General features: G+C 35.5%; 1 pseudogene; it reads right to left on the bottom strand.

The window, feature by feature from the left end:
* Positions 1 to 757: 757 nt before the first annotated feature.
* LOC114217347 (enolase-phosphatase E1 pseudogene) lies at positions 758 to 1,299 on the bottom strand (annotated as a pseudogene).
* Positions 1,300 to 13,526: the final 12,227 nt, after the last annotated feature.

Raw genomic sequence — 13,526 nt, 5'->3', positions numbered from 1 at the left:
TTGCTTCATCCAGACTCAAATGAGTTTCCTTTCCCCGTTTTGCTCTCTTTTGGAGTAGAATCAAATAGCTTTGTGTTTTGTATGGAGGGAGGCTAATGTTTTGAAATTCAGCCGTTGCAATCTTCTGATAATTGAAAGGAGAAATGAATTATTATAGGAATAAGTCTGTGAACTACTCCCAGTTTTAAAATAACACGGCTTCTGAATAACTTCTCAAACTTACCTTTCCATTCTGGCACACAGCTTGAGAAACCTAACTCGTCTGATCTGCGTTGCAGTAATTCTGTCAGCTACATTTTGCCCTCAGTAAGGGTGAGAGTTGTGGTTTCAAACAATTTCTGCATAGAAAGCGTCTTCAAATACGTTTTTTTTTTCACTAAACTGAGATTTTTTTTTTCATGTAGATGCCTGTGGAAGGCAATGTAAACATACACATATATACATTTGCATGCCCATGTGGGTGTGTACATATGTCTTTTTAAAGTAAATTACTTTTAGGGCTCCTGGGTGGCTCAGTCAGTTAAGCATCTGCCTTCAGCTCAGGTCATGATCCTAGGGTCCTGGGATTGAGTCCCACATTGGGCACCGGGTCAGCGGGGAGTCTGCTTTTCCCTCTACCCCTCCCCGCTGCTTGTGCACTCTCTCTCTTGCAAATAAGTAAATTTTTAAAAAGATAAAGTAAGTTACTTTTACCATTAGAATAAAACTAAACTACAGGGACAACTCAAGTGAGGACAGATTAGTCTTCCTCACAACTTTAGGTTGAGGAAGGCAGGTGCAATTCACCAACGGATGGATGTGATGAGGCTGTGGTTAGTCTTTTCATCATCTGTCAGCCCCACATTGCCAGGTTTCACCACCACAGTGACATGCACACCTGCTTCCTCAGAAGCACTGGCCTCTAGAGTCACGTCTGTTAGAAACAAGATGTTGTTGGTTGAGCACCAATGGCTGTTGGCAATCTTTTGGTAACTCTCTCCACTTCGTGTCCAAACTTGGTATCAAAGGGACCATCACCAAGCTCAAGAATATCTCTCTTTGTAGAATGGCCAAATAATGGCTTCTGGGCCTCTACACTCCCTGAAGAAGAGATATACATCTTCATTCCAGCCTTGGTCCATTTCCTGACATCGGGAGCTACATCAAAGAACTCTGTTTTCAGGCCCCAGCTGTGAATGCTGCTCTCCACAGACAGCCCTGCAGCTGTTTCAGTGCCCTGGTCTTTCGGTCCAGAGACATCTGCCAGCACACGTTATCCACCATGGCCTGGATCATCTGCTGCAGGTCATCTGCTCCCTTCCCAGATGTGGCAGATGTTACCAAATGGAAACTGTTGAGATGCTTCTAATTAAACTAATAAAACTAAAATAGTTAGATACACTGGGTGGTGGTTTCTGAAGCTTGTACCAGCACAGCTTGTTCGGCTGATTGTGCACATCTCTTCTCACGACCACGTTCGGGGAAGAGATTTCATGTTGGTCAGTTGAAATTCATCATGGCAGTAGTATTCACACCACGGGAATCATTAGTGTTACAAATCAAGTTGCCCTTTTCTCCATCCTGTCGTTTAAACATGAAACAGCACCATTTACGGGTATGCCACTACATGGCAAAGACTATGAGGCATCCCAGAACTCATAACTAATTTAATTCAACACCAGATTTATCCCTAGAAGCAACTTCACTTGCACAATATATAATAATTAGGTGACCAAAGTGTTTTGTCTGGAACCACCACAACAAAAACACCCACATGAATCCAAAGACGAGGTGCTGCTTTATGTAATACTGGTTCTAAGATAAAGCATGAGGAAGTAATGATGGAGACTGGGAGTGTCCAGACTGATATTTTTATTGCAACTAAATCTTTTTTCTTTAATTCTGGGACCATCACAATGTTTCCAATTCTTATTTTGTTAATGAAATCACTAGAAAAAAAAAAAAAAAACCTCTTGTCACCTCTCATCTTAATTTTATGACTGAAAGAACATTTAATACTAAGAAAAGTAAAATAAAATTAAAAATACATAATCTCTGAATATATTACAATTCTTCCTAGGAAAGGAACTTTTGCAGTCTTACACTACCATTTACAACATATTAGTACAAGCTTTAGTACAGTCATAAGCTGGCTGAGTACTTTGGAACCCACACACGAAAATTATATTCATTTTTCTTAACAATAAGTTATCGAAAGAAGAATATCATGAAAAAAAAAACCAGATAATATCAAGCTTTGAACCATGTTGAGAGCGTTTCCGTTGCCAGACAGAATACCCACTTGCAATGACAAAGGCTATAGAGTGTCTATTGCTCTCCTAGCTGAGGATGACTTTTCAGATTATCTAAATTTCTGGTTTCCTTCTCTAAGCTCATTGAAGTACATTTCTTATAAGAAAACATTTTTTCAGTATTACTTTTACACACAGACTATATGACAATCTCCAAACACAAGTATGTAGTCTCCTTTCCAGTTATCTTTCATTAAAATTAATAGTCATTTTGATTCAACCCTTAGTCTCATGTACGTTTCATGGAGCGTGATACTTTCTGTGTACTGGTAACGTGGAGTTTCCGAATGAGCAAAATGAGAACCCTATCTAGAGACAAGGTAAACTGACTCAAGCCTGGCCTGATCAACCTGTTCTGGTAGCCGGTCCGGCACATTCTGGCATCAACACTACCCTGTAGCCTTCAAACTATGATAAATACTATCTCAGTGTCCTTTAAGGTGTTCATTTATTTTAAGTGAGATTATTTTTTTAAAGATTTTATTTATTTATTTGAGAGAGAGAGAATGAGAGATAGAGAGCACAAGAGGGAAGAGGGTCAGAGAGAGAAGCAGACTCCCTGCTGAGCGGGGAGCCCGATGTGGGACTTGATCCCGGGACTCCAGGATCACGACCTGAGCCGAAGGCAGTCGCTTAACCAGCTGAGCCACCGATTAGAGACCAGTATTCCTTATGTAATTACTTCTGGAAAACTATTGTCAATGTATTTAAATGTTATTTTTCTACTTCTGAATATGTAACAAGGAACAGTGTGTGTATTATGTCTCATCTTCTTCTAATAAAAAAAGATACATGAGAAAAAAAACAAACTCTTGTACAGTAGTGAATCAACTAAGTAGACACAGCCAAGTGTGCGTTTGGCATATTTAACAAAGCAGACCAATAGCTCTAAATTAACACTGAATTTGCTTCTGTAAAGGAGAATTATTATTGACATTTCCAGCTTGTGGAGCCACAGAGAGTGAATAAGTTGATTGTTGTTCAATTATTTAATTAAGTTCCAGGAAAGATGTGAATCACAAGACCTACCAGCATTAGCACTAAATTATAGAAACAGACCAGTATTGGTCAAAAAGCGGACTGCAATGATCACTGAGAATATGTTATAGATTGACTGTCTTTGTCTGCTAGTGTCTTGACAAAGGAACGTGTAGAAAGCTAATTTTGAAGTTTTTAATTATAATGACTTAAAAAAAGAATAAGGAATCATGAATAGTTCATTGAGCTTAAGCACATAGGCTATTTTAGCATATGTGACCTCAAAAGAGCCACTAAATAGGTACAAACATAAAGAGCAAAAATATTCCCAAACCACTTTTGGCCCAGACAACATAATGAGTATTGAGAATAATAAGGTGCCAGCATTAATAGTAAATCGAATTACAATAATCCCCCTTTTTTCTTGGTTTTCATTTCCAGAGTTTCAGTTAGCCGTGGTCAACTGTGGTCTAAAAGCAGATGATCCTCCCTTTGAGGGGGAGAGGCCCATATAGGTCACTAGCAGCCTAATGCTAGGTCACAATGCCTGTGTCATTCACCTCACTTCCTCTCATCATGTAGGCATTTTATCATCTCATGTCATCAAAAGAAAAGTGAGTATAGCACAAGAAGGTATTTTGAGAGACCTCATTCGTACTTTTATTACAGTATATTGTTATAATTGTTCTGTTATTATTAGTTATTGTTCTTAATTTCTTACTGTGCCTGATTTATAAATTAAGCTTTATCATAGGTATAGTATATATATATTTATATGTCATAGGCATATGACATATATATTTATATATCATATATCGTATGTCATATATATGTGTGTGTGTGTGTGTGTGTGTGTGTGTGTGTGTGTGTGTGTGTGTGTGTGTATTCAGGGCATATACATGGTTTGGTACTATCTGCAGTTTCAAGCATCCACTGGGATCTTGGAACAAACCCCTGTGGATAAGGGGGGATTACTGTATTGCCTCTTCAAACTATCATTTGGAGAAACAAATGTGGAAACACAAGAAATCCATTCCCTTTTCAGGTTTTTAGATTTCTAAATATGTTAAGATGTTTACCATATGTACATTATGAACATAATCCAGCTAGTACAAATGGTAAGAATGTCTGCATGGTGAAATTTAGACAGAACATCATATTCATTGCAACAAGATGTAAGCAATCTATGTAAAATATTTCTTCCAGGGACTAGTATATGTGCAAAGAATAGCTATTCTGTTAATTACTGGTGTGAAAAGATAACTACTCTGTTAATCCCCAGGATGGTATATATTTGTATCTAGTATCTAAATCTGTATCTGTACCTATGTCTATATATTCTTTATGATCAATTGCATCTATCATAGAATGACAAATGTGACCAATTAAGGAAAAGCAATAGATCCAATACAATTTTATTTCTTAAAGTTTTGGTTCCATACCACATGTCAAAAGTCATCACTAAATTGAGATATATTGCCTTGTTTCAACCACCATTAGGTTACAGCACAGAGCTATAGGATTATAGGCAATGCGCTGTATTTGATTGCCCATTGCCAAGTTCAGGTGACATAAGTCATGTTCCGCAATGGTTATTTCTAGACCCACTATTAAGAATTTTAATCAGTGACTTTGATGATTGAATCACGAACATGATCATTAGTTTAGCAGATAAGTTATGGAAAGTGACATCTCCAGCACAAAGGAAGAAAAGAATGAGAATATAAAATAACCTTAAAAAATTCTACAAGTTTTCAGAATTAGTTATGATAAAATTCAAGAGGAACATATAAAGGTCATTGTATTACTTGCAAAAAAAAGTTAAGGGAACATAAAAGTGAAGAAATGCTGTCTATGTTTAAATACGTTTGAAGAAAGTCTGAAGCACCATAGAGAAAGGAGTTAAAAAGTCAAATTTGGGTACACAATGTACTTTAAGTTTTAAAGGAAGCAAGAGACTTAGTTACTTGAATGAGGTAATAACAGTTATGATGGTGTGGACAAAGGATTTGGAACAGAGACCTGGGACTGAATCCAAGTTCCACACTTACTAACCTTGAGATCTTGGGTTAAGCCATTCTATATCTCTGAATCTCACTTGAAAAATGGAGATGTTAATAATGTCTAGTTAAACTCAATAAAAATAATTAGGGGATTTTATGTAAAAATACATAATAAATTTTAAAACCCTGTATACTACTGTTGATTTTTTAAAAATAATTTTTATAAAGGTAATAGTCAAATTACAGACATTTTATTCACATTGTATAGAATTTTCAGTTTAAACATTTTAAGATTTTTGGATAACGTACATTATCAAAAGGGCTTAAATACCATTTCGTTTTTTAAAATGTCTTAACCGGGCACCTGGGTGGCTCAGCCATTAAGCGTCTGCCTTCGGCTCAGGTCGTGATCCCAGGGTCCTGGGATTGAGCCCCGCGCCGGGCTCCCTGTTTGGCGGGAAGCCTGCTTCTCCCTCTCCCATTCCCCCTGCTTGTGTTCCCTCTCTCGCTGTGTCTCTCTCTGTCAAATAAATAAATAAAATCTTTTAAAAAATAAAATAAATAAAAATAAAAATAAATAAAAAAATATTAAGATCATTTCTAGAACACAGATGAGGGTAAGCATTTTTAAATTGCTAAAAAAACCCCAAAGTTACATTTTGTTAACTATGGTATTGGGGTTTTAACTCTTGTTTTAAGCCAAGGCTATCAGGTTCTGCCAGGCTATGAAATCTTTGATTTTCTAAGTTAAAAAAAAATAAAGATTACTATATGTTCATCAGTCTGAGAATCAGAATATTCATATAAGGTCCAGACAACAAACAATTTAGATATTGTCTAAAACATCTTTCAGGGGTGCCTGGGTGGTGCAGTCAGTTAAGTGTCTGCGTCTTGGTTTTAGCTTGGGTCGTGATCTTGGGGTCGTGAGATGGGGCCCCACGTTGGGCTCCGCGCTCAGTTCAGAGTCTGCTTGAGATTCTCGTTCTCACTCTCCCTCTGCCTCTCCTGCTCAGGCTCTCTATCTCTCTCTAAAATAAATAGATAAATCTTAAAAAAAAATCTTTTAGAGGGCCTTTCTGGTTTAATAGTTGGTCTTTTCTTTCTCTTCTTCTCCTCCATTTCCTCCTCTCCCTCTCCTCCTCCTTCAGTCTGCTATCCCTAATTCATTGTTTTTACTAGCCTAAAGCCTCTACTCTGTTGATCTTTCTAATGAAGTAAATACATCGTTATATTGCTAGTGGATAAAGACTTAGGTTTTTCTTTCTCCTTTCATCTTAGGCAAAAGAAGGAGACGCTGGTGGAAAAGTCAAACTTCTAGATTGAATGCTGAGAAAGGAAAATAGAATCCTATACAAATCGTTGGCAACTTCTGCTTTCCAGGGACACAGATAGCTTTAGGTATATACCTGTAGGCATATTAGAAGGTATATGAAATTGGAACCCCCAAATCCTATTTGGGAAAAAACACTTATGGAACTAATGAGATCCAGGTATAAGTAAGGCTCAGAGAAAAACTGCTGAGGAAAAGGCAGAGACTTAAACATGTAATGTTAAATTTAATAATTTAAGCATTTTTCTTAAAAAAAAAACCATTCATGGTTTTCACTTACTACTGCTCCATGATCTGAACCCCACAGCCTTGATGTGAAAAATCATTTCTCTTGATAAAATAGTTTAATTTGCATATGTGGTTTACTACATACACAGATCTTTCTACATATCCTGATTTATTGACGTGAAAATTTCACTGATCTAGAAGAATTTATATTAAAATTGCTTGGTAATATGAAATCTGTTCAGGAAGATTAGAAAACCATATTATATTCCCCAAAGATTATACTATCATTTATAACAGTTGCATCCAAACCAACTCATATTTACTCAATTGCAATGTTACATGAGGCATTTTAACCCTAAATAAACATGCTATTTATACAAATACTGTAAGTGTTGGGGAAACAAACAAACAAAGATGCCAAAGTCCCTTAGCAACAAGGAACCAGAATACTTCTAAGGAAATTAACTTCACCAAGTCAATAAAATAACCTAAATCCATTAAATTTATAACTTCTATATTTAACAGATGATACTATTCAACAATTCTACCATATTTTCTGCACCTGAAAGGATATCAGGTCTTTTATTTTTCTTCTTTTTTCTCCTGCAATCAAACTCTTCTTGCTACAAGATTAGGGTATCCCAAATCTTGCCCTATTCTCACCATACATCCAATAAAAGCATAGCTTTTTACTGCTTGTGGTTTCTAGAATATTGCTTTTAAGATATTAATGTACAGACCATTCACCTGGGGAATCTTGGAAAAATGCAGGTATTAATTCAGTAGATCTGGGGTGTGGCCACACATTCTGCATTTCTTTTTTTAATTTTTTATTGTTATGTTAATCACCATACATTACATCATTAGTTTTTGCACATTCTACATTTCTAATAAGCCCCCAGATTATGTTTATTCTGCTCTAAAGTAGCATCAAGGTCTCAGACACATGAAGAAGTGTATTCCATCAAATCTTTAAACCATCACAAAGGTTTTGATATAAAAATCTTAAAAATCTGAATAGTTCAATAAGAATATAAATATAATGTAGTGGGAATTATGCCTGTGTCCTCAAGAAGTAGCTAAGGAAACTGAACTAAGGAAAATGGCACTACCCACAGAGGTCAGTGCCCCTGTATTCCTGTCAAGAGGAAGTCATGCTTTAAATTTCTCATTAATACTCATAAAATATTTACTAGAGAAACAATGTAATGCACTATAGATGGGCTAGCACTCTATTTTGAGTCCTATGGTACCTCTCAAAGCTTCTTCTGGAAGCAGATTTTGAATAAAACCTGGTATTAATACTCTATCTCTTTAAAAATATTACTATTAAAACCATCATTAAGGACAAAATTGTGAGCAAGGGCTATAATTGAGGGCATTTAAAAAACAAATATAACTAATTATAAAATACTAATTATAAGATATGTTAAATGAAAATGCCATAAAGATTGACTCACCTTCTGCTTGCTAGATTAATGGTAAACAACGTTATCTATTTTTGTTATCTTTGTATGGAAAGAATAGGCAGGTGGAATTAACATTGGATTGAAGAAAGAGAAGCTCTAAGTAAAATTATCACTTGGGATCAAAACCTCCATGGCTTCTGTCCTTGAGCAGTTAAATGGTGATAATAACTCACTCATAAAGAGTTGGAACAATGAAATGAGACAACACATAGAAGATCCTTAGCACTGTGCCTATGGTTAGCAACTATAATTACTAGCTTCAATTATTATTATTGTTTTTTTAAATTCAATTTATGAACCTATACTGTATCATTAGTTTCAGAGGTAGAGTTCAGTTATTCATCAGTTGTATGTAATACCTAGTTCTCATTACATTACCTGCCTTCCCTCAATGCCCATCACCCAGTTTCCAGTATTCTTAGCAATCTGAGTTTCTGGGAAAATTACATAAACGAGGACGTCTTTATAAAGCACCTTTAATGTGCTACTCCCAATAACCAAAATAATATCTATTCCACCGTTTATTGAAAACTTACATCATATCAAGCAGTAAATAATCTTTTTTAACCCTAATACATGTCCAAAGTTTATATTTTATTTAAGAATTATCAAGTCCAGAAAAATACAGTGGTTTACATAAAATCCCTAGAGTTTCTGCACAGCAGAACTGGTATTTCAGCCGAGATTTGTCTACCAGTTCTTGGTCGTTCCACTACAGTGGTGTTTAAAACTCTTCCTTTGTGGTTTTGTCGTCATCTGTGAAATGTGATGAATAATGTGGTCCGCACACATTGTTTTAAACATTAAATCAAATAATGAATACTAAAAAGCCAGTACAATGCCTGACACGAAGTTAGCAACCAACAGACAATCTCTACCTATAGATGAGTGATGGCATGAATACTAGGTTTGAAGCGGTTCTGCTTCCAATAGCAACAGCTATGGTAAGGTTTTCAGTCTTAGACTTTGTCATCAGCTTCTCCTCTACCCTTTACCACTGTCTATGCAGAGTTTCCCATCATGCCATTGCTTCTATTTAGCCAGATATAACATAACATTATTGTGGCAAAATAAGCATTTTGCCTTTTTGGGATTCCTGGCAGAATATTCCAAACACAACTTCCCTTTTGCTGATGCTGTTAATTGCACAAATGCTCACGTCATCTTGTTTAGACTGTGGTTTCATCCTGTTTTGACTATCATGTTGCCCTTCTGCTGGTCTCCCTGTTGACAGACTTCAGCTGGTACACACTGCGCCTCTGAGTCTGATAGGCATCAGCTGCAGCAAATAGACAACTTCTAGCTAGCTGCCAGACACAAATTCGTATTAAATTGTACTTTTAATTCGCCTTCGGAAAATATTTTTAGATTTATGTATGAAAGATGTCCTTTCATCTTGAACATTTAGAAATGTCTAATCCTCCTTTTTCTCATATATACTGAATTAAGTGCATGAAAAAAAACCACCAATGGCCCTTTCTGTGATATGTTCCTATGTGGTGCCTTTTATAAAGCTACCATTTGTCTTTTATTAGCACTTTTAAGGCTGATGAAATTGGATTTATTACATGTACAGTAAAAAGAGAAGACAGGGATGTCAGAATTGTTAATGTTCTCTCCTAACAACAACAAAAAAGCAATTTGCTGGCCCTCACCCAAACAAATTCCATGAATGCTGACCAGTTTACTGCAGCTTTGCTACAACTGTGCATTCCATATCTTCCATCTTGCTTCCCCTTTTATATTTGTGGTTTTAGCTTATAGGAATCAAAGACTAAATTTTAGGGACATTGAAAAATGCAGAGGAATTCTGTTCAAGTGCACAGCAGAGTGTTAGAAATCTGTGTATGGAAGTCAGAAGCTCTGTCATCTGGGGTCACATGTGTCTCTGAGTTCAGAATGTTATCACATATCTGGGATAGTACGAGTCTGTAATTGTTTCTCTCTGGTCCTTCTCTGTTCCAGTGGCTCATGCAGAGTGGTACGAGATCTTAGTTCTCTAAAATGTTGTTTTTTTATGTTGTAGACATTTCCTTTTTTTTTTTTTTTTGGCTACCTGGTTTACATCACTCCTCTTCTGTTCCTAACACCACCCCTATTTCTGTTAGAAAATTATCTCTGCTCACTGTGTGTAGTCTTGATACTGTAGAAATCCAGCTGCCTTCCTTCTACTACTGTAGTAGAAAGGATCAGAGCTTTCTACTCACCACTTAGATATAGCTAAGGAGTGGGCATGTGGTTTATATCCGACCCATGAGAGACATTCCCTTCAGGGACTTAGAATCTTGCCGAAGTGTCACAAAAGTAGAAAAAATAGTTGGGAGTTTTGTTTTGTTTTGTTTTGTTTTGTTTTTTAATTAGAGAGGCCCCAAGTAAAAAGGGGGTCCCAACTAGAAAATACTTATGAATACTTTCCTATAATTCCTACTTCTCCTGTAGCTGGGGCTTCCCAAATCCTGCCCCTTTGTCTTTAAATTTCCCTTGGAATATTTGAGCTCTTATTACAATTCCAATATTTTCTTTTTCTTATTTTAGCAAAACTTGAACCAAAAACTCTGGATGTGTGCAACTCAGGAACTGTGTGTGATATTTTCCTACTTCAGAATTTTTGATCAGTACGATCATCTACAGAATGAAGTATCAATCCCTTAGAATCTGGATCAGTTCTATCCTCCAACATTGCTAGTTACTTTTACCCAGACAAACGCTTTGCTCAAAATGGACTGATTTATTCCTTTGTGCTTTTGTGTGTGTGTTTGTGTGTGTGTGTGTGTGTGTGTTTATGTATCTTCATTTCCCTGAATGGGATGCCCAGTACCCATTCCTTCCTAATTTCTTCCTTTTCTCTCTTATTGGAATCTTACCAATTTTCAAAGTCCAAACCAATTCCCCAGTCCCTCTGTAGAACCTTTTCTTTAGTATTAAATCCATGATGGCATCGCCTCTGTTCAAATTTTATAACAATCACTGCTGTGTAGTGCTAATACTCAATTAGGTTCCTTAGCAGTACTAACTCAACAAACACTTATATTTTCCTGTGTGCCTTATTTCATCAACTAGACTTTAAATTCTACCATGGATGGGTCCAAGGTTTGTGTCCCATTGAATTCCTGCAGTGCTTAGCACACTTCCCATGAAATGCTTTAATTTGCTTTTTAGTTCTCAATATTTAATTCCTCTTTGCGTTTAGGGAATTCTTGCTGTGAGATTTTTTTTTCCTTTTTATATTTTCAAAAGTAATTATTTGGGTGACTACTTTCCCATGCTCTGTAATTTACATGTATTAATGATGTCATTTTTCTTCTTTAAAGCATTTTACATTAAAGAAAATGTAGATTGTGTTCATGGTGGCTTCCAGTCACGGTAAAGCAGAATGTTCAAATATTTAAGAAATGACCTTAGTGTGGTGGTTTCATAAACTGATAATAGCTAATGGTTATTGAACACATACCAAGTGCCATTCAGCGCACAAAGTTCATACTGGAGGGGGTACTATTTTTATCCACTATATTTACAGGTGAAGAAACTGAAATTAATGATTTTAAAGAGCCTATCCAACAATCCCCAGCTGATCAGGGGTAGAGTAAGAATTAAAAATCAGTCTGCCTCCAGAGCTCTAATACTGAACAACAATGCCATACCAGCACTGTTGCAATTTCTGGATATAGATCAACAAAGGACACATTAAAATTAAAAAAAATTAAAAACATGATGATTTAAAAACTATCCCCAGTGATTATAGAGTAACTTCGTTTATGTGGTGATTTATACAATGTGATTTTGACAGGAGCTAAAAGGATTGACTGCTCTTAAGATACCAAGGCACGTCTATAATTGAATCCTCTAAAAGACTCAAACTATTCTTTTTCAGAGCACATTCTAACTACTTAAATGCTAGACTCTCTTTTATTCTAGAAAGCATGTGGCATTTTTATGCCAAATCTCAAAAAGTGGATTTAAGCTAAGCTATTTTTTTGAATACTGTACAGCATGTACATTCACAATCATTAGGTAAAAAGTATTGCCCCTTTAGTTTTAAGAACACTGCACAGATAGTCTGGAAAATCCTCCAACTTAAAGAAGATGAAGGAGACAATTCAACTAAAATCAAAGTCTGATCCTTAGGTGGATCTTAGATGGAAAAAAATGCCATAAGATATGTTATTAGGACAACAGGCAAAATTTAGATATGACTGTATATTAGGTAGTATGGCGTGGATGTTAAATATCCTGAATTTGACTACACTGTGGCTATGAAACAGATTATAGTTGTTCTTAGGAGATAACCTTTGAATTATTGAAAGTAAGGGGATATGTTGTCTGCAGTTTGCCATCAAATGAGTCAACAACGATAGTAATATATTAATAATATACATGAATAGAGGATGCTAAAATAAGCCTGGTAAAATGTTAATTTGTGAATCCAAGTGAAGGTTGTACGTGCACTAATGCTCTATTTGAAATTTTCTGTTAAGTTTGGAACTTTTAAAACATAAAAAGTTTACAAATAACTGTATAAAATGGTAAGAACACTTTAAAATGGTTTACCTCTTTGGGATATAAAATATTTTCTAAAGTATCCCAACTCCTTTAGTATAAATACTTTTATTTATATGAGTTAAATACCTATTTAAGTAGTTTATTCTTATTATTTTCTTATAAATTTCTTAATGGTTAATTTGAAGTCACTTAACACAGTGAATACTTCTTAGTATATGCATTAGGTAGTGTCTTAAATATTCTAAAACTCTGAAGTGGTTCAACTATGTATCAACTATAATATTTAGTGGAAAATAAAATCCATCTTCTTCAACTCATTTTTCCTTGGTTTTATAAAGTTGCTTGAATGATAAACTATAGCATGGCAAACTATAGTAAAACATTGTAATAAAAATGCACTATCCAAATACCATACATGTAGATGGTAACATGTAGATGACACGAGAAAAGGCATTTTGTTGTATAATAAAACCTAACATAATAAATATTATATACAATTCCATAATTGGAGTCAGATAATTCAGTACCCTGCTCTTAACAATTGATAGAACATTTTGACAGAAAATCACTAATAATATATAAGATTTGAATAATACTATCAACCAAATTGACCTAATTGATATTTGTAGAACACTCTACCCAAAGGTAGAATAAATATTCTTGTCAAGCATATAAGGAACATTTATTGAGATAGACTATATCCTAGTTCATAAAGTATGTCTAAATA

Source organism: Eumetopias jubatus, unplaced genomic scaffold (assembly GCF_037043125.1).
Source record: "Eumetopias jubatus isolate StellerSeaLion01/CBP00866 unplaced genomic scaffold, mEumJub1_p1.0 scaffold_1, whole genome shotgun sequence".
Taxonomy (NCBI): Eukaryota; Metazoa; Chordata; class Mammalia; order Carnivora; family Otariidae; genus Eumetopias; species Eumetopias jubatus.
Note: the sequence above shows the minus strand (reverse complement) of the source record. Positions and strands in the feature narration are given on the sequence as shown.